General features: G+C 31.7%; 1 long non-coding RNA gene across 1 annotated transcript; it reads right to left on the minus strand.

Annotated features, from left to right (window-relative positions):
• Positions 1 to 10,283: 10,283 nt before the first annotated feature.
• On the minus strand, positions 10,284 to 11,945 carry LOC128288785 (uncharacterized). The gene is made up of 3 exons (XR_008278792.1): positions 11,835 to 11,945; positions 11,661 to 11,732; positions 10,284 to 10,478 (listed from the first exon to the last, which is right to left on the minus strand). It is a non-coding gene; the product is annotated as an uncharacterized LOC128288785 (long non-coding RNA).
• Between the last annotated feature and the right edge of the window lie 12,758 nt (positions 11,946 to 24,703).

Below are 24,703 nucleotides of genomic sequence, written 5' to 3' on the forward strand. Positions count from 1 at the left end.
AGCCCCTATTTAGGCATTTCCCTAATCAAAAGGTCTATTACACAACATTTGGTCCTGTGTAATTGACTCTTCCATCAATCCGTTTGGCAACCAATCTCTAATCAACACCTTCCTAATATGATGCCTTAGATGCATGATGAAAAATAAAGATAAAGACAAACAACCTTGGTTAGTAGTACAAATATGAATTATGGAAAATCCAAATAAAAATGTAGCGTCAAAGAAATAAAAGGTGAGAGGTGTTTCTCCGTGCACTTATTTTGGTGACTACTAAGCAGTGGAGGTTGGCATGGCTCTAGTTAGGTGGCTCATGCGGTTCACTATATGTGGTTTTGGTTTTAGGTGGGTACTTGAATCATCATGCGTCATCTACTAAGATTAGTACAAAGCCTCGGTCATGGCCCATCATAGGTTTACGAGATCAATTCGAGGATTACATTTACTTATGCCTATCGGAGGGGCGAGTTAACTTACAAAGCATAAGTCATATGTAACCGAAAGTATTCACTAGACAGGCGGAGGGCGAGTTAACTCACGAAGGCGTGGCGTTTACTTTCACTTAAGCGGATGGAGCACGGTAGAGAGCTCATGTTATGCGAAAATGCAAGTGCGGTGTGAGGAGAAACTCACAAACCTTTACGTTTATTTAAAAACTAAACCAAAACTAAAACCATAAAATTTAAAGTCGACAAAAACCGGATAAACAAGTTAGAAGAATATATACTGACATGATGCAAATGCATGATTTTTTGAAAACAAAAATTTGAGGATCACGACTAAATGTTAATTTGAACAAGGAACTTTGAAAATTTTGACAACGCGAGTTTAATTCAGACCGACTCTTAAAAAGGGTCCCTAGTGGAATCGCCAGGTATGGCAGCGTAAAATTTGCTTTCGGTCACTAATTGTGGCGATTTAAAACTTGAAGCGATGTTTGATTTTGAAATAAAGAGGAGTCGCCACGATCCTTTTTATAGGTGTGATCGGACACCTATGAGATTTCCTTTTTAAAATAAAAATTAGGGTTCGAGTGCATTACGTGAGGAAGTTATTAGCACCCTCGCGACGCCCAAAATTGGTATCTTATAAACACGTGTTGTCTTAATTTTCAAAAATTCAAGTTCAAAATAACATTGAATCGTGACCGATCAAAACACAGAAATTTTAATTTTTTTGGTTTTTGAGAAGGACATATCGTTTTAACACGAGTCGATTGATGTTCACCCAACATAGCGATGAAATCGATGACTTAATATTAAATCGGTATGTTGCCTTGCTTATTGAAATTAATTAGAGAACAAGAATAAGATGTTTGAAACAATGTAAAGCAAATTAATAAATAAAAATAAGCAAAATGACGGATCAAGAAGCATATTAAAGCAAATATAAGTGTGACAATAATATTACAAACAATAAAGATACATGTAATACTAGAATAAAACATGAAATAGAAATAATGAATGTATACACGTGATATTAAGAGTATGTATGTAAACTATATATAATGTTTGAAGTATATACTTAAGATAGTAAAAATATAACTAATAACGATAAAATATTTACATAATATATACATATATATATAAAAATACAATATTAAAAAGGTATATATATATACGTATGATAAAATAAATGTATTAATATTAATAATAAATATAATAGGGTAAAAATAAATATATACATAATATATCGTAATATAGTACTAAGAATATATATATATACACATATACAATATAGTATTTAAAATATATACATAAGATGGTATAAAACTATGTACATGGAAATGTATAAGAAATATATATAACTAGTAATATTAAAAATATATACATAACATATATAAAACATATACAATATATACATACATTAGAAATGATAATAATAAAAAACTATTTTGTACACTACACAAATATGTACATATATATATAGTAATGATGATGTTTAGGAATATTCTATAATAGTATGAAGATACATAACTAATAATACTAATACATGTACATATATAAAAGTATGGTATTAAAAGCATTCATATAAGAGTATGAAAAATATATACATATATATATAATATAGTGTTAGGATATTTACGTAATATATACATAACATAAATACTAATAATGTTAAAAACAACTTATTAATAATATTATATAAATATATTATAATATAGGAAACTATGTACGTAATATATATATTAGAAATAGTAATGGTAACTATAGTAATAATATAATAATAATAAATAATAAAAGGAATAAAAATAACAACAATAAAATGATAATCATGAGAATAATATAAATAATATTAAAATAAATAAAATATCAAGGATAATATGAAAATAAACTTAAATAAAAAAGGACTAAAATTGAAACAAAATTGAAGTTTTGGGCGATTTTAAAATAAAAAAAAAAAAGGCTAATTTGAACAGCGTGAAATAGTGGGGCCAAAAAGCAATTTTCCCAAGCCTTTAAAGCAGCTGCGCTTGGCGAGGACTAAATTGAAAATCGAAAAATTTCAGGGCCAATTTATAAATAAAAATGACTTAATTGCAAAAGGGTGAAAAGGACCATGCATAAATAAACCATTAATAAAAAGCAGCGGATCCTTGGCGGGTTTGGATCGGTCGGTAGGGTAGGCTCAAAAGCAGCGTCGTTTGGGGTTAAATGGCGACCCCAAAACAACGTCGTTTTGGGAGGCTATATAAAGGCCAAAATTAACAAAAAATCATTTGCAGGAGAGGAAAAAAAAAAGAGGGAGGATGGGCGATTTGGCCATGGACGGTCTTGCTCCGTCATCGCCGTTATCGTCATGGCGGAGACACCGTGCAGTGGTAGGAAAGGTAAAAATTTTATATTTTTTATTTTTTTATTTATTGAATATATACATATATTTCTATATTATTATGAGCACAAAAAAAAAAAATGAAGAAAGAAAGTAATTGAAAAAATAAAAAGTCACCTTCGTTTTTCGATTTCAATTCTTATATTCGATATTCCTTTGCTTTGTGTTTATATCTCTTTGATATATGAAATCGATTGCTTGGTATTAAAATGGCTGAATCTACTATTTTTTTTTGTTTTCAAAATTCATCCCCTTTAACTGCTTTTACATTTGGCTCTTTATAGCCTATTTTTACAAGCTTTTTCTTTCTCTACTATTTCGTCTCTTCACTTTAATGTTTGCGAGGATGGGTGGTCTTTGTAGAGTGGTGTGAGCGTGACCGGTGGCGAAACAAGTGGGGAGTGGTTGCGGTGCTAGCGAGGTTAGGTCGGCGTCGAGGCAAGTGGGCGGGTGGCTCAAGTGGGCGGATGGTGAGTCGGCTAGGGTTAGGGTTAGGCATTTTGTTTGATTTGGGTCTTGGGTGTTGTTTTGGGCTTTGAGGGTTTATTGGGGGTTTGGGTAGTTAGGTTTTTATTTATTTGGGCTTAGGGTGTAAAATGGGTTTGTTGGGTAGGTTTGGGTTTTGATGTAATTGGGGTTTGGGTTGTTAGGAATGGGGTTTTGGGATTTAATTTGGGCCTACAAAGGCGAGTATGCAAAGATCGAATTTGTCAAAGGTCGAGCTCAACAACATGTGGAAGCAAGAAGAAGTAGGAGTAGTTAGCAAGGGAAAACAAGGCGGTGTGTTTGAATGGTGATACCAACCAAGGTGTGAAGAAGGAGAATACTCCATTTGATGAACAAATCTTTGCCACAAAAGACCGGTATGGTCAAATTGTGTGAGTCAAGATTTGGTTGAAAATGAGGCCAAGGTTGAAAATGTATTGCTTGAGCAAGTTCACTTAAAACAAAGCATCTAAAGACGCCAAGTTAAAAAAAAACTTGATGATTGATTGGTATTTGCAACATGAAAGCCAAGGAGGAGTGTTGAAGTTGGCTTCCATATAGACCAAGAGGAGTGCCCAAGCCTTGCATGTTGCTTGGAGCATATCTTCTGTTTTGTTACTTTCACTAATGTTTTGTTGCTTAGTTTGATTTGAACTAAGTTGGTAACATGTTTGATGTAATTAGGTCTTGATAGATTGATAAATCGGCTTTACCATGTGTGCAACTTATGTTTATCAATTTACTAGGCTATTTAGTGGTAGTAGGTAGTATTTGGTGATAGTTTTAGCTATAAATGTATTGTTTTTCTAGTTGAATGAGTGAGCTAAATAAGTGAAGCCATAGCTCCATTCTGCACATTTGTAAGCAAGATCTTGCCTTGTTACTCTGTTTCTTCCTTTACTCCTCCAAAAATCCCCATGACAACACGGCATGCCAACTTAAAATGCCAAATCGGGAGTAAAATGCCTTCCACCAAGTCCCTCTTCTATGCACAACCATCAACACTAAATAAATCATCAACCCTCGGATCTTCAAAGCTCTGCGAATGGAAGTGACTTAACATAAAAATTCAGATCAACGACTAGCCATGGCTAACGGAATACAGAAATATCATTGCCATTCCCAATTCACCATCGCATGCCACGAGAAATTGTTGGAGTTTTGAGAAGTTGATACAACAAATACAAGAAAAATACTTGGCAAAATTTTTCTGCTATCAAATTCTCTCATTATCATTTTCTTTACACATGAAATGCATTATATACGTTGTCTTGATTATAGATAATTCAACAAGTCCCATTAATAATCTTGGAAATACAAAGATGAAACTTATATATAAACTGATTAGGTAAAAGTCGTTACCTAATAAAACATCAAATCAATACTAACTCGCTTATTTAACAAGTAATCTTAAGTAAGTAGACCAAATACAAAATACCAACAACGAGAATATGAGAACCCTTCTTGTAATACATTTGGGAATTCACCAACAACACATAACAGCTTCGATCGACTTAGCAAGTAACTTAAGTTGAGCTCGCACTTTTGGTTGAGCTCACACTTTAGACAAGCTTACAAATGTAAAGATCGCAGACTTGTTTGAGCTCGCAACTTCAAGTGAACTCGTAGCTTTATGAGAAGAGTTTGTCACTACATGAATGGTCACTTTACGAAATCACATGTTTCGATGCCAAAATGCTTTGCCAAACAAACGAGGATTACCACCGTCAAAAATATCAAGGAAATACCAGTTCGGAAAGTAATTTGATTTGATAAAGTGACGGACAAAAGCTGACGGATCCAACAAAAACATGGCAGCTTGCTTTCCCAACATGGCAATATTAAAACAGGGAAAATCCCGAAAACTATGCCACCAAATTTCTTAGGGACACAACCATTCCCATGAGGCTCACTTAAGCCCTCTCTCTCTATTACAATAATTTATTTTACTATATTCAACACTATATATTTATATTTAAAAAATAGTTGCAAAAGATATTTGGAAAATAATTATACCAATAACAAAGAGGTCCCAATTTTTCTCTGGCAACTTATTTGAGTGAACTTGATAAAATTTAGGAGCACATGAGTGAACAACAAGCCACTAAATCCTCTGGCCCACACGCTTCGGAATTTTACTATGAAGATGATGGAAAACAGAAACCTTCTTATCTTCCAAGGAATCTCATGAAGTTCTATAGAAGTCATCAAAGTCTCAATAAATTGGGCAAAACAGTATAATAAAATTAGTAGCAGTGAACCATCTAGGAGTATGAATTTAGATCTTTTAAACTTAGGCTAAGAGAATATTAGTTGATGTAAACCAACTTTAGACTTTAATCTTGACACCAAAAAAATACTAAATATAATAACTTTATAAAATTACGATTTTAGAGCCTATGTCAATTCTTTTTATTCAAAGTGGAAATAAACAAAATATATATAATATTTCCTAAAGGTAACATGTTAGGTTATTCAAAAGATTAGAAAAAGACTCGCCATCCATCCCCAAATATTTAATTTTTATAGAAAATAGTAAATTATAAATGCATACGCTTCCAAGAAATAAAACAAAGTAGAAGACGTTCTTCTAGTGTCACTAACAACCTTGAAGTTCAATAAAATAAACAAAGAATGGGTAAGCATAAATAGTTATTAAATTATTATCTATGTTTTATTTTGGTCACTAAATTATTTAAAATTAAAATTTTTGTTGTCACTGAATATTAACAATAGTTTAAAATTTGACAAAATTATTAAGGTGGGGTCTTTTTATTGGTTTAGTAACAATTTTAGCCCTCTAATATTTACAAAATTTTATCAATTTAATCCTAAGTATAAAGAAATGAACAAATTTAGACCACGAGTTTACAAAATTTGTCATTTCAATTAAAATTGTAAAAAATTCAATAAATTTAGCTCTCAACATTACAAAATGACACACATTGAGTTTTAAAAATTTTGTAAATTTTGAATTTTTTTTTATTTCTACCGGATTATGCTGGGCAAAGTTGAGTTCATTTTGATTGAATCTGGAATATTAATGGGTATCAGGAAATTTCTACTAATAGAATCGTCCATGGTGTATTTGCTCTAATAGATTTTATTTTGGGGAAAAAAGGCTTGATTCTGATCTAAAAATGCAAAAAAGGGTTCCTTCAGTTTGACTTCGTGTTACTTGCTCTTTGTTTGGTTTGTTTGCTAAGTCTGAACTTAGATGCTGCAATATGAACTTTGGGCTTGGGACTATAATTTTGTGTATGATCGATTAACTCGTATTATGCTTCTTATCTTTCAGGCTTGGGAGCAATGGGATACTTGGCACTGTTGAGTCACTATTGCCATTGAAGGGTTTTGCAACTTCAGTTGCTAAGAAAATAGGTTGTTGCCCGCAATGCAAGCAAAACTATAAACAATATCTTGCTAAACTATTAGCGGTCAGGGAACTTGAGCAACGCTCCTCTTATTTTAAATCAAAGTCAACTCGGTCAGCATTGCCACAGTGGTTGCAGATTCTAAGGCCCTTGATAGTGATATCAAAACTGTAGATCAGGCAAAGGTAACAAGCTTATTAGATTCCTTTTTGTGAGTATGTTCTACGTTGAATATTTGCAGAGGAAAATCTTTATTTATTTCCCCCTTAATCGAAGCTTTGTTTTTATGATGTCGTGTTATAAAAAGGCTAAGGATCAAGAATCAAGATATGATCCGGATGCAGAAGACCCGAGGGTTGCAGGAGAAATGCAACGATACATGCTTGCATCTCCATCCAAATTTTCATTAGCCGAGTCTAGGCTATGAGAGATTCGCTCCTGCTCTCTCCGATGGTGAGCTTGTAAAATTCGAGTCTGCAAAATTTACAAAATTTTTAAAAACTAAAATTTATATTTAAGGCTAAATTTATTAAATTTATTAGAATTTGAAATAAAACAATTTTTGTAAATATTGATGTCAATTTGACCATTAACATTTCAAAAATAAATTTTTAATGCCCTTTCAAAGTAGTCAAATTGTTGTTTTAATGGGAAGATTAAAATATTACATTTTTAAATATGATAATCCTAAAAAAAGAATGATCTAATTGGAGAATATGAATTAAATCTACTACTTTACATATTATAAAGGACTAATAGCAATTTAATCAAATAAATTTAATTGCTATCGTTTGGGCAGAACTTAAATTTCAAAATTCAAAAATATAGGGACTAATTTAAAAGTAAAAGAACTAAAATTGGTCAAATTAAAGTATATTGATTATATCCACAACTTACAAAAATTTAGTGACTAATAGCGAATTTGACCAAATGATATATACACTTGAACCTATTAGTAGGGTAAACTACAAATAGTCTCCCAACTATTTCATTTTAGGCACCCAAAATAAAAAGTTTACAATTTAACACCTAATTACGGTTTCATTTTGGTCACTCTTGCTAAAATCACAACGGCTAGTTGCGTGGTAGTTAAAAATTCAATATAATGACAAATTTAGCCCTCAATTTTCACATATTATATCGATTTAGTAATAATTTTAAAAAATTTAACTCCGATATTTATAGATGCTCTCAATTTAATCCTAATTCTAAAAATTATATAAAAATATAAATAATTTCAAAAATAAAATAAAAATTTGTATTAATATTAATATTTTTTACATTAGAAGCACACTCATGCTATAAACTATAAATACTTAATTTCTCCTCACGAAAAACCACATAAACTTCTTCATTTGATTTTGATCATTTTATTGGTTTTTCTAAAATAATATTGAAAATTTTCCCCTTAAAAATAGATAATGATGAGGGGGGAGATGGGAGGATTGTGAAGGGTATTTTAGTCAAAATAATTCCCCAAAACCGGATTCTCTATATTTTCTATTTTTTTTTTGGACAATAAATGACGGATATTGACACAAAAGTAAACCATGCACTTTATTTCCAGAAAGTTGAATTCTATTTCTAAAATGAGTTGGTTTCAATTAAAAACTAAACAACATTAATTCTATATATGAGCACCAAACAATTATAATTTACCTCATATTAATATTCACATAATCACAGTAATATTCAACCTCTTACAACACAAAGTAAGACATCATGATCAGTAGCACAAAATTAGAAAAATACATGGAGCTGAATCGAGTATCATTAGATTGACTGTTAATACAAACAACTTTGAGATTAAGCCAAACACAATAAAAAATCAGTAAAACAAAAACCGAAACATTTTCCATTTTGTAAGGTAAAACAAAAACATAGAAAGATATTATAATCAGAAAAGAAAAGAAAAAAAGTAAATGCTACTAACCATGGAGGTTTGGATAAACCCACACCGGTTTGGGAGGAACAAAAATCTATTATGAAATTGGCTACCCATTCGTGGTAAACGGGGTGCCCTCGATAGCCTAAGACAAAGCAAGATGCTGGGGTCATCTCTAGCAAGGCTCAACTTGGAAGGCAATAAAGTTACGTAATGTTGGTCATTATAAATAAATAGGAAATAATTGTTTTGTTGATATGGGACTTTACATTTTATACATTTATATATAAATTACTGTTTTCTCAAGGAACTCCGTTCTATACTTCCACCGACTTCAATCTAAATTGTATCTTTAGATTATCCTTTTGCTTGTTTCACTTTGTTGTGCAGTTGCATTTTATTCTCCACTGAATCTTAGGCAATTTGAATTCTATTGAAGCAAGCATTGAATCACCCGAAACAACATTATAGGCATCCAACGGTATATTATATTATATTGTTCTTATTTAATATTTTTTAGATACAAACATATGAATATAATTAATCTTCCAAATATATTAGACGTGCAGCTGCTCCGAAACAAGGGACAAAGATACCTGAGTGGCCATTCCACAGACATAAATTTGACATGTTGGTTAAATTTTCAGAGAAGAAACATGAGTGGGGTTCCGCAGATCCTCTCCCATTGTCGGTCAGTTATACAAGCCTTATTTGCATCCTATGGATCTTCCTAGCACCATGTTGGAAAGAGCAGTGACTACAAAGCTTATCGATGTTGATAAATTTGAATGCACCACTAATGATGTGGATTTGATGAACGTGGTAATACAAACGCTAATGGCAAATAAATGTTAGCTTAGAAATAATTTAAAGATATATATATAAAAAAATCATTTGATGAATGTGGGAATACTTTCGGGTTTATCTTTGATTTTTGTAAGATGCTTTGTCTTGCGAATCTGTTTTGTTCAAAGGTGTCATGGATTCTTATTTTAGTGTTTTATCTAGCTGTCTTGTTTCTTTGATGCTTGAGTATTTTTGTAATGTAATCACTACGGAAAATAGACTTTAGCGGCGTTTTTTTTTTAGCGGTGCTTTTGCGCCACTAAAACTATTAGCGATATTTTCACAAGCACAAAAAAATGCCTCTAGCACCCAAAAAATTTAGCATTTATTTAAAAACGCTAAAGACCATAACTTTAGCCCTTTTTTTAAAGCCACTAAAGGCCATGACCTTTAGCGGTGCTTTTTTTGCTAAAGACCATGACCTTTCGATGCTTTTCCAAAAACGCCACTAAAACTATAACCTTTAGGCGCTTTTCCCACAAACGCCCTAAAGACCATGACCTTTTAAAAAAATTATATTATATTTAATTTTGGAATTTGAACTTTAAACTATATACTTTTAAGAATAAATAAAAATATTAATTAAATTAAATTTTCCATTAAAATTTAAACTTCAAAACTAAATATAAAAATTAATGAATTTAAATTTAATAAATAAATATTGATTCAATATGTAATTTAATACAAAAAAAAACACACACACAAAGTATTACAATTACAAAAACAAAATTCATCCTGGTGAAAAGATAATGTTAAATCATCATCACCTCTCATTAATCAAAGGAAGAAGATCAAAAAGAAGAAACAATATACAACAGAGGGCTCGCTCAAGCTTAGATGAAAAAGTATTGCAATGCCCATATATAACTTAGTGAAGTACTTTGATCTTGATCTTGGTTAAGACTTGTTCCAGCAATAAAGAAAATTGTTAAACGGAATCTCGGTCACCTGATTGAGCAAAACCATAAATTATTTTATGGCCAAACCATTAGATGCAATGAATGAGCCAACTGATGACATGGCTGTGAAAGTGGACGCCATCTTACTCTCTTAATAAGCTGAAAAATATTCAAAACCATGGTTTTAGAATAAAGGTTATCTCAAATGTAAATTGATGAATAAGCAAAATATTTTAATTTCTACAACTAAAACACAGAAAAAAAAAACAAATGAAGGTAAAATTCACAAGTAAAACCAATAATTTTTGAAGCATTTCAAGTTTTAACAAAGTTCAAATACATAACCAAGAATTTAATAGAAGGGACACACCCACATATTGCATGTATATATATATATTGTTTAATATGCTCTAACTGACAGAATAAATAGACAAAATTTAATAAAAAGAAAAGAAAAGAAGCATGCCTCTTGACAACATTTAAGGCACTATAATAAGTTGTTCATCCAAATGAATTATTTAAATTTCAGATCATAAATACATATTAAAAAGCATAGTAAACTTAAAGTAGAATTGAGTCATTGACAATCCTGTTTTATCGCCTACACCTTAAGCAGCTAACAACTGACAGGTAAAAAATCAAAAGAAAGATCCAAAAGAATGACCACTTATCGAGTAGCAAATTCAAGTTCTATCATCCACTAATTATTTAGATCTCTTTCTGCTTGGTAACTTACATACAATACAACTTGCTCTCTTCACGCTTAAATAAGACTTATTTAAAAAATATATAAATTTTAAAGAGGCCCTCAACCTTATCTTTTTCCTTGGTTTGTCAAGAATTCAGAATTCATTTTATTTTATTGGTCTATTGGAAAAACCCACGATAGAGTTTTTTTTTTCTCATTTTAGTTTTTCCCGGAAAATAGAATAAAAAACAAAGGATTTTATACATATGGAGACAAGAGGAATAGTAAAATTGGTTTAATTTAAATAAATTGAGTAGTCATACACTTAGAGCGTTCTTCCCACCCAAAATAATAAAAAGTTACTCAGAAAATTCACAGAATTGGAAGTCCTTAGTTTGTTATTTTGGCCTTAAGGAAAATGAATACATGTAAAAGGAATGTCTGTGCTACTCACCACTTTGATTTTATCTTAACCCAAAAGGAATAAACAAAATGCCACTAAAATCAACTGTAATCATTGTTTATACCGAATAAAAGCAAAACAAAGTCATCAAATGAACCAAAGACAGCAAAGAGAGAAGAAAACTAACCCAACGGATAAAACGAGTCTACCTTGTATATGAATCAATATTATATAAATACTATACTTATACCTTTGCTTGAGATGCTTTCAATGTTGTTGAAACTTAAATCCAAGTACTTCAAGTTTATCAAATTATTCAATCCTAAAATTCAATCCCAAATGTTTATAAGTTATATATATATTCATGATATGATAAAATCAAATTGATTTTAAAATTAAAAAGAATCAGGTAAAATCAGTCTACCTTGAATATGAAGCACCCTTCCTTCCAAGTGATTATCGCTCAATCTTAATTTCTTCAAGAATGAAAGATTTCTCATATGGAGAAGAACACTATTCTTCAAAGAATTCCACTTAAAACAAGAGTTTCCAATTTGGTGAGTCTTGAAATCCATTGGAAACCTTATATATATTAAAATTACTTGTTAACTGTTTTACTTTCTCAACTATATGAAAATTTTACTAAAGCAAAAGCAAAGTTACATTACAGGATAAAAAGAATTGAAAACCACTGTCAAACGCCACAATACAAATAAAAACTAAAACCGGACCATACTTAAATTACCTCTTGAATGACTTGATCCTTCAATTCGATTGTATGATAGATCTAAATATCAAAGAGATGAAAGCTCACTCAGAGATAGCAGAATGCTATCATTCAAGTAATTGTATTTTAAGTCAAGCATCTCTAAATTACTCAATATGGATGATAGCTTTGTAAAACCTGCAAGAGTGTTCTTTTAAATATAAACAATGGGTTAGTGGTTTTCTTCAATAAAACAAAATAAATAATAAGTAATTGTACGTAGTAGAATAATAATATATGAAATTAGGAGTAAATTAAAAGTACGACCTTCATTTTCAACACAACCAGCTATACTGTTTTTACTTTCTCAACTATAAGAAAAATCTTAAACTACAAAATTCAATACAAATTATAAAATGGATAGCCTTTATTAGTACTTGTCAAGTTAATCAATAGATTAAAGAACATCAAGAAAAAGTGGAACTTCAACAAACCTGAGCTAATGTCAATCCTTTGTTTCCATGACACTTAACAAGCTGATCGTATTGTTGCTTGATCTTTCTTTGCGTTGCACTACTCGTTGATGTAAAGGGTACAAACAAACCAGCTGGGGCTTGACCTGAGAAGAACAACTCTGACCTGGTTCTTCCCCTTTCTGTCTTCCTCATTTTCTTTTTGCCTTTGGAATCCAATTCTTTTCTTTCTTCTTTTCTTTTCTTCTTCGCGCTTTGAGATTCAAACAGGTCCCCTTCTCGAACCGACCCAACTTGCCTCGTTTCTTCCGGGATTTTCCTTGTTCGTCTTGTGGATTTTGTTGCTTATAGAGCCTTTTCTTATAGTAGAAAGAAAATAAAAAGAAAGGAAAGAGAAAAGAAAGAAAGCAGATGAAAAACATTTGTAGGGATTATTAGTTTGAAGTTTATGAAACAAAACTAAACATAAAAAAAATGGAAAAGGAATGAATGAATGAAAGAAAAACTAGAGAGGAATAATATTTCAAGGTTCATTATGAAGCTCTATTCTGTAAATTACAGGGATTTAATTCCTACTCTGTAAAAGACCTATATAGTAGAATTAAAGCATCACAAAACCTAGAATCAGATAACAAAACACAACGAATGTTTGTAAAAAAATGAAACACCCAAATCATGAAATTAAAATGTAATGAAGACGTAATATTGAATACCAGGAATTTCTAAGACGATTGAAACTGGCAGCACCCAAATTAAAAACCTCACATACGAGTTCCGCTGGGTAGATCAAAACAGCGGCACAGATGATTGAGGAGGCGTCGATGCTACTACTGCTTCTTCAACCATTGATTTAGATGATTAACAGATTCAAGTTTAGGTGAGGGAAGAGTGTGCCTGCTAGGTTTTTCTTTTTCTATTCGAGAAGTGAAGTAGAATCATTGCTTCTACTAATTTCAGGTGAAATCTTGGGATTTTTTGGGGAGGAGGAACCGATTTTGGGAAAAAGGAGGAAAAAAAGATATCATGTCAAATTTTAGGATTTCGGGGAAGGGGAACCGATTTTGGGAAAAAGTTTTAAGGCATTTTGGGTAATAAAACGACGCCGTTTTGTGTAAGATTTTTTGGCTTTTTATAAAAGCCTATTTTTTATCTTTGTGGTATTTTAATAAAAACACCGTAAAAATTTATTTTGCTTTACACAAAATTGCTCGCTAAAATCTATTATTTTGTTTTAATATATATAAACTTTATCATTCTCTCTTAAATAATTTAAACTATATTGATAATTTTAATATATTAAAACAAATATTATCTTCTTTATAGTTATATAAGAAATCAATTAATATATAAATTAAAAAATCAGTACATACCCAAAAAATTTAAAATTATTTTAATTAATAGTATTTTATTTTTTCATTTTTAGCATGTATTTTCTATATTTTTACTTTCAAAATTTTTCTAAGTAAAATCCAAATGTTGCTTCAATTTTCTAATAATAAACCCTAAACCTAAATCCCAAACCCAAAACTTATATCCTAAACCTTAAATATATATATTATAAGGAAAAGTAATTAAAATAGACTTTATTACTTACCTAAACCCAAAAATAATTTTATTTTTTTATCTTATTAAAAACCCTAACTCTTAAACCTTAATAGTCTAACCCTAAAACCATAAACAGACTCGATCCTAATTGTAAACCAAAAACCACAAACTCTAAATCATAAACCCTAAACCCAAACCATGGACATTAAAGCCTTAAATCTTAAATCATAAATCCTAAACTCCAAAATAATAATCATTATATCATAACCCCTATCCCAAACTCTAAACCATAAAACATAAATCATAAACCCTTAACCCCAACCCTTAAACCATAATTAGATTTTTAATTATATGTTACACCTAAATTTTGATAGAGATACATCTCAATTATATGAATTTCGATTTAATATGTAATTGTAGATGTGAAATTCTAACTGGGTTTAAATGTATAATTGAAACTTTAATTTTGATTTAATCATTCACATTTTAAAAATAAATATATCAATCCTAAAATATAAACTCTTAATCCTAGACCCTAACCCTTAAACCATAATCCCTAAACCCATAATCCATAAAACTTAAAATAGTAATCGAAACCTTAAACCCTTAAATACCCTAAATCATAAACCTTAAACTATAATGATAATTAATTCAATATTTTAAAATTAATACTATCTCTTTTACAATTATATAAGAAAATATTTAACATATGATGTACATCAACATCCATGTGATTTTTTGGGGTTTAGTATTTTGGGTTATAGTTTAGGTTTAAGATTTTTGGTTTAGGTTTAGTGTTTTAAGGATTATAGATTAGTATTTATATTTTTTGGGGTTTAGGTTTTTAGGGTTATATGACTTTTAGGGTTTTACCTAACCGGTTTTAATTTGGGTTTTAGTTTTAGGGCGTTTTACCAAAAGCTATTGTTTGTTTTAGCGGCGTTTTAACAAGCCACTATTTTTTTATTTTACCGCTTTTGTTATGTTTTACAATTTTATGGCTTTTTTGGCAAAATCTTTAAACCCTTTTCCTTAGTGAATGATGCAAAGTTATTTTGACTTTGTACTTTTTATGTTGAGCATTGGCAATGCAACATGTGACCAACCAAGACCAAAGAATGTACGAACAAAGAAGGAGGTGCATTTTGTTTCATTTTGTTCCTATGTAATTTAGTCTAGTTTGTTAAATCGTTACTAAAGTTAGTAGGATTAGTTTTGATTTGGTCTTGATGTAATAGCAAATGTCAACTTTACTTTAATTCAAAGATTGTATTTTTTTGCATTAGGGGAGGTTATAAATATTAGGTAATCAAATTTGTATGTAACTCATATATTTTTGAATTTTATCAATGAAAATGAGTTATCCGGTTACAACATTTTGTTCAAACTTTTTCTTTCCAATCATTGCTTTTGGTTCCTTTTAGTTTTTGTTTTGCTTTGATTTTGCTTAAGTTTTCCATTGTTCCAATAAATGGTAATTAGAGCCTAAGTTTGAGGGCCTCTGTTGGGTAAATTTTTTTTTATTTTGAAAAAAAAGCACCAAAAAGGTTTGAAGTCTTGAGGTTGTTTTAGCAGGATGAGTTTCCTCCACCTCCTGTTTTTTGGTGAGAACTACCACATTTGGGTAGTCAAGATGAGAACATACCTTCAAGCACAAGACTTGTGAAGTGTAGTTGAAAATGATTTTGAGCCACCTCTATTGAGGCCAATCCCACAATTGCTCGATGAGGCAATATGTTGAGGAGAGCACCAAAATGCACAAAGCCTTTGCCTACTTGCGAATGGAGTGTCGATGTAATCTTCACTCAATTATAGCTGTAACACACCTAAGGAAGCATGGGAGGGAAGGAGGAGTTCATGGGATCGGATAAGACTAGGGAAAATTGATCAACAAGGAGAGACTTTGAAAACTTGAAGATGAAAGAGTCGAGACCATAAAGCAATACTCGCGGGATCATGGCCCTTTAAACAATATAAGGCTTCTTGGAAGACTTTGAGAAGGAGTTGCAGAAGGTCATCACCACCTTTTGAGAGATTTGAGTCTAAAATCTCATCATGAGGATTCAAGGGACTTGACAACCATTTCCTTGTCGAATTGGTGAACTCCTTTTGCATTGGGCGAAGAAGGGCGGGAAGACTATCAAGAAGCCTTCCGCATAGGCCAAAGAGAGCTCCAACATAAGTCGAAAGGAAAGAAGCCTTGGCCCACAAGAGGGACAAACCAAAAAGATTCAGGCGAGGAGGTTTCGCGTGTCCCAAAACCACACCTTGGAATAATATTCGGTTTAGGCCGGACATCCAATGGAAGCGGCAAAGGCCATGTTGAGAAAGTTAAAAATAAGGAAAAACACGCACAAGAAATTCAAGCCTAAGGCTGAATATCTTCAAGCTCATGAGGAGCTGTTTCCCCTCATTTTCCACAAAAGGTCAAATGCAATTGGCTTTGGACGGGTTGCTCACACCACATGGCGCTTGATGAAAGTTTGTTTAAGGACCTTGGGTTGCACTCAAAAATTAGAATTGGCAATGGTGATTTGATTGAAGCCAAAGGCAAGGGAAATGTAGTGATCAACAGTTCAAAATAAAGTCATTTGATGGCTTTTGTGCCCGACATTGATCGAATCTGAGTGTTGGTCATTAGTTGAAAAAGGGTATTCCTAGTTTTCAAAAATGGTTCATGTGTTATTGAGGACTTTCATGGCCGAAATAATTATGAGATATGGTATATAAACATTTCATGCTTGATGGAACCAAAGAAAAACTAAATTAATCTTTTGGCCTATGGTAGAAATAGGCCATGCTAATTTCAACACTTGATTTGTTGCATAAGATTAACTTGGTAGAGGATATGTCCAAAGTTGAGTTAAGGGACACTATTTGTAAAGTTTTTCAACTTGGCAAACAAGCGTTACCTTTTCCAAAGGAATCGGTATGGAGAGCTTGAAAAAACTTGAGTTAACACTTTGATGTTTGTGGACCAATGAAGTCCTTCTTTGAAGCGCAAGTATTTTGTTGTTCATTGATGATTTGACATTTTCTGGGTTTATTTCAAAAAAAGTCAAGTGTTTGATGCCTTTAGTAAGTTTAAGGCACTTATAGAGAACTAGATAGGGCAAGATCAAGGCCGAGAATACAATGGGATGAATACTTGTAGAGGTTTCAAAACTTTGTGGCAGGAAACCACCATCGTTAAACTATTTATACTCCATAACAAAATGAAGTTTGTAAAAGGAAAAACATTACAATGATGGATATGGCATGTTTTTATTTCAAAGCAAACTTCCAAGCAAATTTTGGGGTAATACCTCTGTATTTGCTCAACAAGCTTCCCTCTAGGAAGGACAAAACACCCTTTGAAGCTTGGTATGGACTCAAACCATCTATTTCTCATTTGAAAGTATTTGGATGTGTGTTATGTTCCCATTCCAGAAAAAGAAGAACCAAGCGGGAAAAGTCTTTCTGCATATTTTTGGCCAAGAGTCCAAAAAGGCTACAAGTGTATGATCCCTCAACAAAGAAGATATTGATAAGCGGAGACATCAAATTTGATGAAGAGAAAGTTTGGAATTGGGATGGTTAAGAAGTCGGTTTGATAAAGATCAATTTGATATTGGCGAGTCACCGAAAGTGAACCAAATCCGACATTGATGATCCTCGGAGGTACGAACCATAAGACATCTACCATAACAATGTTGCTATAGTTAAAGCTATGAAGAAGCCGCAAGGGACAAATCTTGGAGAAAGGCTATGGGCCGATTGAGATGATTAAGAATGAAACATGTGGCTTGGTTGATAAAACCAAGAAAGTCATAGGTGTCAAATGGGTTTTAGAGCCAAATTCAATCTGATGGCTCATTGAACAAACATAAGGCAAGGTTGGTGGTGAAAGGTTACACCAGGTATGACACCGACTTCATGGAAACATTTGCTCCAAAGCAAGGCTTGACACAATCAAGATTCTTTTGCCTTACGAAAACAATGGAGAATTCATCAACTTGATGTCAAGTTTTCTTGAATGGTTTTTTAAAGAAGATATCTACATTGAGCGCCAAAAGGATTTAAAGTCCGGAGAAGAAAAAAATCTATAGGGAAGAATTGTATGGTTGAAAAGGCATTAGAGCGGTATGACAGATTGATGAATACCTATCTAGGCTTAAGTTTGAGAAAAGCCTAAGTGAGCCAACACTTTATGTGAAGAAAGCAAGATGAAACCTTATTGATTGTTTCAATTTATGTGGATGATCTACTCGTATGGAAGCAAAACTAATTTGATCAATGACTTCAAGACACCGGAAATGTTTGATATGACGGATTGGGAATCATGACATACTTCCTTGGTATAGAAGTGAATCCGATCATGGCATTTTCATTAGTCAAAGCTTTTGCCTTAAAATTAAAAGTTTTGCATTTGTTAAACCGTGAGCACACCAATGGCTCAAAAGAAAGGGTTGGAAGTCAAGAGAGGTTGATGAGAAGGACCGAAGCCTAGTTGGTTGCTTGCTTTCTTAATAGCAACCAAACCGATCTCATGCATGTTGTTAGTTTATTGTCAAGATTTATGCATTGTTGTGACATATCTCAATTCGGCAAAAAGGTACTTAGGTATATTAAGGAACCTTGAAGTTTGGTTCTGTTTAGGAATAGAGTGATTGGATACTGGATAGTGATTGGGTGGATCTTTGGATGACATGAAGAGTACCCTGGTTATTTTTCACACTTGGCTCATGAGTATTTTTGGAGTTCAAAGAAGCAACAAACTATTGCTCAATCCATAGTAGCGGTACATTGGGGAAAGTGAATCAAGCCATTTGGCTTAGGAAATTGTTATTTGATTTGAATGAAGATCAAAGTGAAGATCTGAGATTATGGTTGATAATCAATCAGCTTGCTATAGCTAAAATCCATTTTCATGGGAAGACTAAACATTTTAAAATTAAATATAATTTTGTTAGAGAGGTGAGCAATCGAAGAAATCCTTGTTCATTGTAGCTCACAAGACCAATTTGATATTTTGACTAAGCCACTTGGTACATCAAGGTTCGAGAACTTAAGGAGTAAAATTGGTTTATGTTGCATCGACAGGGTGTTGAGCATTGGGCAATGCAACATGTGACCGTTACCAAGGACCAAAAAAGCGAACGAAAGAACTTGGTGCATTTTGTTTCATTTTGTTCCTATGTAACTTAGTCTAGTTTGTTTTAAGGTTACTAAAGTTAGTAGGAAGTTTTGATTTGGTCTTGATGTAATAGCTAAAATGTCAACTTACTTTACTTGTAATTCAAAGATTGTATTTTCTTTGCATTAGGGGAATTACAAATATTAGGTAATCAAATTTGTATGTAACTCATATATTTTTGAATTTCATCAATGAAAAATGAGTTATCCGGTTAAAATTTTGTTCAAACTCTTTTCTTTTCAATCCTTGCTTTTGGTTCCTTCTTTTTTGTTTTGCTTTGATTTTGCTTAAGTTCTGCCATTGTTCCAACATTTTACTTTTAATAATTTCTTTTGGCTTGCCAAAAAAAACGATTGATGAACACATAGTTTTAAAGAGAGTTTAAAAGTACAAATATAGTAGAATCTATGTTGAGGCAATTGTTCAAGTGCCAATAGTAGCGGCTACTATGAATAACACTACAAGACCTTGTTAGATGGTATGGTTGAATGATGCTTGTGGAAGTATGACAATTGCTATGAAGTTCAATCAATTTGAAGAAACTTATCTTGAGGATTGGATGGAATTGGATCATGCAATCATATTCCTTAAATCATGCCCCAAAACACTAATTTTCATGTTGTAATCAATCCAATTCCCCCAAACTTCCACCAACCAATTTAAATCATAAAACATATCAAATTATTATTATTATTATTATTATTATTATTATTATTATTATTATTATATATAGCTCAAGACAAAGCTCAAGTAAGTTCATAGAGCTAAGAAAATAATCAAGATTCACCAAGTATTTTCACTAATAATCTTAAATACTTCAATTAAACTTTTGTACATTATATTTATATCAAAATATTAATTTCATACTCCCTTTAAGCCATAGTGATGCTTGAGGTCGGACTTTAATAAAGAGTTTCAATCCATCTTTCACCTATGCATTAAATAACAATGTGTTAAGCTAGTAACTACTCCATAATTCAAATCTTACCAATAACATTAGAAGCGCACCATGCTATAAACTATAAACGCTTAATATCTCCTCACGAAAACCAATAATACTTATTTTTGGAAAGTAAAAAATTCATTCTCAGTTAAAGATACATGCTTTGTGAAGGGTGTTTTGGTCACAATAATTCCCCAAAACTGGATTCCTATATTTTGTACAAAAAATTTCTGTACAGAAATTATCATCCATTGTATATATCAAATTCTACATCAATTTATGACGGATATTGACACAAAAGTAAATCATGCACTTTATTCCCAAAAGTTGAATTTCTGTCTATAAAATGAGTTGGTTTCAATTAAAAACTAAACAACATTAATTCTATAAGAGCACCAAACAATTAGAATTTACCTCATACTAATATTCACACAATCACATTAATTAAGAGTCGACTCTACCACAACACAAAGTAAACATCATGACCATTAGCACAAAATTAGAAAAATACATAGGAGTAATCAAGTAGAGTCGAGCTTGAATATTATTAAAGTTAAGTTTGAGTCAAAATTTGGAATTCTTGATGAAGCTTTTATCAATTTTTATATTCAAGCTTAACAATATATAATACAAATGCTAATAGCGAATAAATGTTAACTTAGAAATAATTTGATGCATATAAAAATTGATTTGATGAATTTGGGAATGCTTTCAAGGTTTATCTTTGATTTTTTACGATGTTAAAAAAAAAATAAGTAAATGCTACCCATCCATGGAGGATAGTACAAACTGACCAACACAGAACATAACTCAAATCCATCCAACCATTGTGAATTTTCTACCACCCCGAAATTGGGGGCCAACCCCAGACATAGTCAACAATCAGCCCATTCGTGCCAAATGGGGGCGCCTTTGAAGCCCACAGCTTCACTAACAAGGAAACCTATTTTATAATGTTGGCTTTTATAAAAATACAATGAACAATTGTTTTGTCGATGTGGGATTCTACATTTTATATACAGTACTGTTTTCTCGAGGAACTCCATTCTCTACTTCCACCGACTTTAATCTAAATTCTATCTTTAGATTATCCTTTTGTTTAACACCCAGGTTTTATTTTTCATTTTTAAACATCCAAGTTTTTAACATCATTAACAAAAATTCAGCAGAAAGCAATTCCCATCCATTGACTATCATTCCGAATATTGAGAGGCAATGGTAACTCCATGAAAAGCCAACTCTTTGATGGTTGAACCATTCTGGGATTTCACTTCCAGGTATAATAATATCAAATACTTCTCTTGAATTTGCAAATACCTGCAAAATGGAACACCTGTCATTTGTTATTATGAAATCCATAAATTGTTAATACGACATTTTGCAAAGCAAAAGGATATTTATCAACCTTAAGACTTTTTCCAATGTTAATGCATTGGTGTTTTCAGCCAATCTGTTGCAATTTGCACCTACAATATCTGTCCAATCAATTTAATTGCATTCCTTTGATGGACCTGCAATTGTTTCCATACAACCACAACCTTCTAACTACACACTTTTTATATTTGTTAGAAAGCCAGGCACTGATTTAAGCTTTCTGCACTTTGACAATATTCCAAGACGTTCAAGCTTGAGAAATCGAGTAAACGATGAAGGTATGCTGATGAAATTGTTACCATTAAGATAAAGTTCTTTCAAAGAGGATAGACAACAAATATCACTAGGAATATCTCCTTCACAAAGATTGCAGTCCATTAGATTCAACTCTCTTAATGAAAAATTATGAATCCAAAAATTAAACTCTTAAACATAAACTTCAATTAAATTTTTTCATTCATCTTGTACCAAAAAATTAATTTCATACTCTCCTTCAAGCTATAGTACGCGTTGAGGTCGTGACTTCAATCGAGAGTTTTAATCCATCTTTCATCTATGCATTAAACAACAATGTGTTAAGCTACATTATAGCTTAGTATCTACTCCATAATTCAAATCATACCAATAACATTAGAGGCACACTCATGCTATAAACTATAAGTGCTTAACATCTTCTCACCAAAACCACATAATACTTCTTCATTTGATTTGGATTGGTCATTTTATTTATTTGAAAAATTTCTCCTTAAAATAGATGAGGAAGATGAGGGCTAACGATAGGAAATTTGGAAAGGAAAAATTTCATGCTCAGTTAAATATATATGCTTTGTGAAGGGTTAAACTGTAAATAAGTTTTGCATGTTCAAAGAGAGTAAACTAGTGGAAGAACTTACTTTGATCACAGATATTTATTAATTCAAATTTTAAATTCTAATCAACAGTATTTTGGTCACAATAATTCTCCAAAACCGGATTCTCTATATTTTGTACAAAAATTATTTTCCGTTGCATAATATATCAAATTCTGCATCAATTATTATGGTTATTGACATAAAAGTAAGTCATGCACTTTATTCCATGAAAGTTGAATTTTTTTATAAAATGAATTGGTTTCACTTAAAAACTAAACAACATTAATTCTATATGAGCACCAAACAATTATAATTTAGCTCATATTAATATTCACATAATCACAATAAGATTTAACTCTACTTGCAACACAAAGTAAGACATCGTGACCATTAGAACAAAATTGGAAAAATACATGGGTGTAATCGAATTGAGTCGAGCTTAAATATTGTAAAAGTTGAGTTTAACTCAAAATTTGAAACTCTCGATTAAACTTGTTTATTAAATTTTATACTCAAATTGACTCAATAATTAAGCTTAAAGTTGATAATATACATTAAGAGGAACACAACCGCTAATAGCAAATAAATGTTAACTTAGAAATAATTTATCCACATATAAAAGAATTGATTTGATGAATTGGGAATGCTTTCTTGGTTGATATTTGATTTTTGTACTATCCTTTGCTTTGACGAATCTGTTTTGTGTTAAAGGTGTCATTAAATCTTGTTTTAGTGTTGATACAAGTGTTTTAAAGTGATTGTCAAGGTGTTAATGGTAGTGGCTATTAAGACTAACATTACAATAGACCTTTGTTAGTTGCCATGTTTGAATAATGCTAATATTTTGGAAGTATAAAAATTTATGAAGTTCAACCCATTTGAAAAAAATTATCATGAATATTGAATTGAATTAGATCATGCAATCATATTTTTGGATTGAGGAGATTGGATAAGGATGGAATTGAAGACATATCTCTAATAGTTTATGTTATGTTAGTCTTTATTATTATATTGTTTTATTTTGCTTGTTGTTTAAGGCTCCGTTTGTTTGCTAGTAAAATATTTTTGAAAATGATTTCTGGAAAATGATTTACTTTTGTGGAAAATAATTTACTTTTCTATTGTTTGGATGAATCAGATAAAATATTTTATGTTATTTGGCAGATTTCCTAAAAATATTTCATAAAAACTATTTTAAATTAAACAAATATATATTAATCCATTAATTGAATAGTAGAAAGATTTGTTTTTGATCTAATCCACTATAAATGGATTATACCTTCTAAAAAAACATTTAAAAAACCTCAAATTAAACCACTTTCTCTCACTACAACTATAATTATTTTGGATAATTCTAATCAAAAGCTCAACTATAAGCTTCCATTTAAAATCCCTCAACTACAAAGCATGATATGGCTGTGAAAAACCACTATTAGCTGCATTAACATTTAACATTTGAATGATGCTAGTCCATCTAAACAACTATGACATTTGACATATATACATTCCCTTCATTGCTGCCTATATTTAAGAAATTAGAATGATGTTACAACAAAGATCAGCGACTAACTGACCCATTACTTGATACAAAATCAGGTTTCTCATTTTGTCTTATAACAAAATGGTCAACCACCCTGACTGTATTCACTGGATCTTGCTGCCTTGCTGCTGCACTAGAATGATGTTACAACAAGGATCAGCGACTAACTGACCCATTACTTGATACAAAATCAGGTTTCTCATTTTGTCTTATAACAAAATGGTCAACCACCCTGACTGTATTCACTGGATCTTGCTGCCTTGCTGCTGCACTCCATTTGCTAGGTATTTCTCCTATGGCTCAACTGTTGTGGCTGCTTCTGGCTTCTGCTCCATATCCCAATCAGGATCCAACATCCATTCCCTTGGAACCTGCATCTCAAAGGATTAATGTATACATTCAAACCATGAAGAAAAGGATTGTGGCCAGTGAATCACTCTAGGTTTCTTACCTTATCGACTGCAAGAGTGAAAACTTCAAGATCACCATCACGATTGACGTGGAGTCGTATGAATGACTTGTAGTTAGCAATTCTGAGAGAAGAGAATGCCTCGTCAAAGTGTAGATGAAACCAGTTAATGCAGATATACAAGTAGCTTCCAAACACCAAAGAAAGGGTGACTGCTTTAGCTTGCTTCCCTTGTTGATGATTTTGAAGATATGGGACGGACTAAGGAAAAAGAGG

This window comes from Gossypium arboreum, unplaced genomic scaffold (assembly GCF_025698485.1).
Source record: "Gossypium arboreum isolate Shixiya-1 unplaced genomic scaffold, ASM2569848v2 Contig00286, whole genome shotgun sequence".
Taxonomy (NCBI): Eukaryota; Viridiplantae; Streptophyta; class Magnoliopsida; order Malvales; family Malvaceae; genus Gossypium; species Gossypium arboreum.